The 5,301-nt window shown below is 48.8% G+C and overlaps 1 pseudogene; it reads left to right on the forward strand.

The window, feature by feature from the left end:
- Positions 1-490: 490 nt before the first annotated feature.
- On the forward strand, positions 491-1,283 carry LOC147419687 (uncharacterized; annotated as a pseudogene).
- The last annotated feature ends 4,018 nt before the right edge of the window (positions 1,284-5,301 follow it).

The raw sequence follows: 5,301 nt of genomic DNA on the forward strand, positions 1-5,301 counted from the left end.
GTCCTCTAGTGGAATGCACAATGATTGCAGGATTTGCACCATGTCCAGGATATTTTAACCGGATAGGAAGGACTGTCAAAACCTCCCTGTCAATGAGGCAGATCGCAGTAAGCCAAGCAGCAATAGAACCCCTTTTATTGCAGTCTTAAGGTACAGCGCCACCATGTCCAGACTATTTTAACCGGATAGGAAGGAAAGTACTTTCTGGAAATGCAATAACCTATGCTTGCACCTTGAGAGGTATGTGGCCCTACGTAGGGAATGGCTGGAATGGCTGGGTACAATGCATTTAGAGGGCAGGATGTCCCTTTGCTTGAGGCGTCCTGCCATACAGTGGGCGACCTCCTCAATGGTCCTGATAGCATGGACAAGTGGTATGCGGTGTAGAGACTCGAAAGAGATGTAGGGATATGACAAAGTGTGGTCCGAGTGTGTGTTCGAAAATGACATTACTTGGGGGTGTTGGGATATGGAACCCAGATTCTTTTTTATGCTCGTCCTTTGGTACTGAAAACTGATGCTCACTGGGAGCAGCATGGAACAAGGGGGCCAGATGGCTGGTATTGAGGGATGGGGGTCTCGGATCTGCCTGACTAACGATGGGAATGGGTGGGAAGTTGTTTCTCACACCCTGAGCAAAGACTATATGGTGCTTACTGAATTGGGTGGTTGTCGAAGTCATGGATGGCAAACAGGGCTGCCTAAATGTATGGATACTGAGCTCCCTATCGGGTTAATCAATGGGATTGAGCAGGGTTTGTTGAAGGTGAAGATATGTGGGTCAACTGGTTTTTTGTTTAGAAATTTGACCCAAAGTGTGGCAATGATCAATGGTGGCCCTCCGAGCGAGCAGCTTTGCGAGGTCTCTTAGGTAGATGAAAGCAAGGATTTGATGCATGATGGCTGGGGCTCCGTAGCGGGGTCACTGGCTCCTTTGGACCACTTATGTGGAGAAACTAAATGTTGGAAGAATGTCATATGGCACCCGGGAGAAGGTAGCCAATGCTGTGATGCTTTCGGTTATGATATGATCTGCATGCGCGGAGATACGGAGATATCAGCAGGGTGGAACAAACTTGGTCGATGCAAAGCTAAGCCAAAAGGATTAGGGTCATTTTTGGGCCTACATAGACGAGATAAACAAGGACAATCATTGCTCCTAATGGATCGGCTGGGGCTGGTTTGAATGCGGGCCATAGATGGCCAATGGATTCCCCCTAGAGTAAAACATGCTGGACGAACAAGAGATGAGCAAGATAAACACGAATCGAGGGGCTTGGTAATCACACGGACTGGTATATATCAGCTGGCGGGCACAACGAGGCAACAGGTTATGCTGAACCAGAAGGAGACTAGACAGAGGACAACGAGTAGGCTGTCTGATGCAGGAATACGCAAAAACGATCAGAGTGATTGACTTCAGAAGATGAAAAACAGGGCATGGGACCCCCAATTAGTAGAGTGGGCACACTGATGGTCATAGTTTTATTGATATGGTTGGTGCTCAAAGGGCTTAGTAGTCACGAGAAGGGCACGCATGTGATAAGCAGCGTAAGGAATGTGACACAATCAAACGATAAAAACAGGGCTGAGGTAAAACAGGGCTCGTCTTGCGAGAGCGCGGGCTCCGGTGAGCACCAGCCCGCACCGCATCTAGTATGTTTTATTTGGAGAGTTGCTTGGTTTGGATCCACAACACGGAAATACAAGGTCAGTGATGATAAGGGGTATGCTTGGCGAGTGATGATGCCCATATTTCTGCCCACTAAGCGGTGTTGGCTAATATAGAGTCACTGGAGTCACGCCAGCAAGGCAGCAGATGAACGGTACACTTATTGCAGCCAGCAAGGCAGTGCGTCGACATGCAATTCTAGAATGTGGGGCTGGCAGCCGATCGGCTTCCATGGGTTGATTGCTTGGATTAAGTTTATGGTAGGAGAGGACACTAAGTATATGCTTGTGTGTGGTACTGGGCACTATACGCCATGTTCAGAGGATGAGGTTTATGATGTTTTTCATGATGTAGAGGCACTCGATGAGGACATCGAGCTTTTTTGGGGAGGGGTGAGTGTTACGGGTCCCCTTTTTGGAGAACACTTCGGGACCCTTCACCACTCCTCGGCTTCTCGAAGCTAGCACATTGTCATGTTTTGAGGCCTCGAGGGCTTCGACCCTAAACCCTAAACTAAGTCTGGGTCTATAGTGGCCGGCGTCACTAGTCAATCCAGCTCAATAAGTATTCCGTGAGTGAGGGGTAACTCACCTCGACTCAAAGAGCCAACACGGCTCTATAAAAAAGAAATAGAATAGGATTCTGAGCACCACGGCTCACCCTTGCTCACATACAAAGATGTGGGCTCAAGTCCCACTTGAGAGACCAGCCGAGAAACCTCAAAAAGGATGAAGGAAAAGAAATTAGCGAGGAAGAGTTGTCGAGGAGGCTGGATGCGATGTTTCTCGGCTATGTCGAGGCCTATTGTGAGGAAAAACTGTTGCATGAAGCCGAATGTGGTGCTGTTCATGCCCTGTGGGATGGGGAATAGACCTACAAGCCATATGTAAAGCTACTAAGAGGAGCCTCAGGAGGAACTTATGGAATCCTACCTTTCGATCAAGGAAGGAATGCCAGTATGCGACAGCTTGTGACAGTTGGCCTATGCATGACGGTGCTGTTGTTAGCAAAAACTGGGAAAATCGATGGCCAACGAGCTAGACTCACACAATGAGTATTGTGCGAATGAAGGAAGTGGGGAGGAGTGCAAAAAGGTTACTGTTGACTCCTACCTCCCGCATGACTGGGAAAAGCAAACTAGTGCGGAACAAGAATGTGCCGCGCCCAAAACAGGATCCATGGAAATGCTTATGCCTATGGAGGTGCTGGATGATGGGACTAAAAAAGAGGTGAGGCTCGGAGAAGTCCAAGATTTGTTGAATGAAGCGGAACACCCGCTAGGCCTGGTCGATGGGCATCAAGACCAGGATAGGTTGTTGGAGGTGCCTTGTGGGGTGCCGTTTTCAGGTTATGCTGCAGTACCCGCCTCTTATGAGGAGACTATTCCCGAGAGCGCAAGGGAACCAGAACGGGTATGGACAGAGGAGGCCAGCGGCCAAGGGTTGTGGGTAAAACCACCTGAACCTGTCTAAATCAGGTTGAAAGAAGGCAGGCTGTGGTATTGAAGGCTGAGCTCGGGATATTACGCAGGCAAAACCAGGGAAGGCATGACAAAGTTCTTTTTTATGGAAACGTAGCGGGTGCGAACCCTTTTGACGAAGAGTTGCATGGTGACCGGGTCATGGTAGTGGTTATAGTGATTCAAAAGGAAAGGCAGTTTGAGTTCTCTTATGGCTTATTCATTGCTCTGAAATAGGTTAAGGTGGACCCTCCACGAGTGGTCGCCATTAGGACACGGTTGAGTAAGATAATGCAAGTCATGTTATGGATGCACAGTTATGGGGCTGAGGATGGCACAATTGGCCAGTTATCAGTCATGGTACTCTCGAAAAGGTACCCATTGGTGGGAGATGCGCGAAGCCTAGATATGGGCAGCTTAAGCTTCCGGGACTGTCTTGACTGGCCAAATATGGTGCACTCAAAGAACTGGATGTCCTTTTACTTGAGGTTTCCTGCGATGTGGCGGACGACCTCCTCAATGGTCGAGATGGCATGGACAGTTGGAAGCCGGGCTAGAGAGCCGGGCGAGATGCAGGGATATGACAAAGAGTGGGCTTGGTAATCACAAGCAAGGCACGCAGGTGATAAGCAGCGTAAGGAATGCGATACGGAAAAACAATAAAAATAGGGCTGATTCATACGCAAATACAGGTCTCGGTGCAGCCTACAGTGGGGTTGCATCCTTGTCGTCATTACAGGTTGCGAGTGCAAACAGTGAGCAGTCCTTTCAGTTGAGCCAGAGAGGTCTATGTCGAAGACAATGAAGTCAACGACGAGGTACTAAGGGTCTTTGTCGACGACGCCTGCTCATTGTCGTTTGCCACCCGTTAGTGAGAAAATGGAAGAGTCACCACCTCCTTTGGAGTGCGCAACCGCCTAGTGATGGCTACAATGAATGGATTTCCCAAGGACTGTACGCCAGTAGATGATCAAGCTGATGTCAAAGATACCATGTACTATAGAAATCACTGGTGAGAGACCATACGAACCACGATGAGATGGTGTCCTAATAGGAGGTAACTTCATCCTCTGTTAAAAACACAAGCCAAGAGGCTGCTGTCCACCCAAAAACACAACTGCGAGGGGATGAAAACAGTGCTGTCCAGCGATTTTCAGCGTGCCTAGGAGGAGGTAACTTCATCCTCTGTTAAAATCACAAGCCAAGAGGCTACTGTCCACCCAAAAACGCAATTGCGAGGTGATGAAAACGGTGTTGTCCAGTGATTTTCAGCTTGCCTAGCAGGAGGTAACTTCATCCTTTGTTGAAATCACAAGCCAAGAGGCTACTGTCCACCCAAAAAACGCAATTACGAGGTGATGAAAATGATGTTGTCCAGCTATTTTCAGCGTGCTCGTACGCTCTCGACATTCGTGCTATTCATCATCTAGTTCCAATCAAATGCGACAACCTTAGAATCTGTTTGATCTTCCCTTTAATCAACTAGCGTGCTAGGCTATGAGTATTGTGAGATCTCAATCAGAAGGCTACATACATGTGTTCTCACCTGTACTTTGTCCTCATAACCATCCTGTATTTGCATCTTTCGTGGAGAGAGGCTTCTGAACGATTTATGCATGATGGTGCTGTGTTTAGAAAACCAGAACTAAGGAAATCGGTGACCAGCGAGCCAGACTCACACAGTGAGTATTGTGCGAATGAAGGAAGTGGGGGGGAGTGCTAGGAGGTGACTGTTGGCTTGTGGGCATCAAGGGCAGGAAAGGTTGTTGGAGGGGTCGCGTGGGGTGCCGTTTTTCAGGTTATCCGACAGTACCGGCTTCCTTGTGGGAGACTATTCCCGAGAGCGCAGGGGAAGCAGAATGGGTATCGACAAAGAAGGCCAGCGGTCAGGGGTCGCGGGTAGAACCACCTGAACCTGTCCATATAAGGTTGACAAAAGGCGAGCTGTGGTATTGAAGGGTGAGCCGGGGATATTACGCAGGCAAAACCAGGAAAGGCGTGACAAAGGTCTGTTTTATGGAAAAGTAGCGGGCGCGAGCCCTTTCGAGGAAGAGATGCATGACAAGGGTATGCAGATGCTGGTAATTTCAATCACGGGACAGCCAGCTCTGTGTTATGGAAACGTGTCAGGTGTAAGTCCCTTGGACAAAGAAATGCACGATGATCAGGT

The sequence above is a fragment of the Adiantum capillus-veneris genome, chromosome 29 (genome assembly GCF_014529385.1).
Source record: "Adiantum capillus-veneris isolate H3 chromosome 29, ASM1452938v2, whole genome shotgun sequence".
Lineage (NCBI taxonomy): Eukaryota > Viridiplantae > Streptophyta > Polypodiopsida > Polypodiales > Pteridaceae > Adiantum > Adiantum capillus-veneris.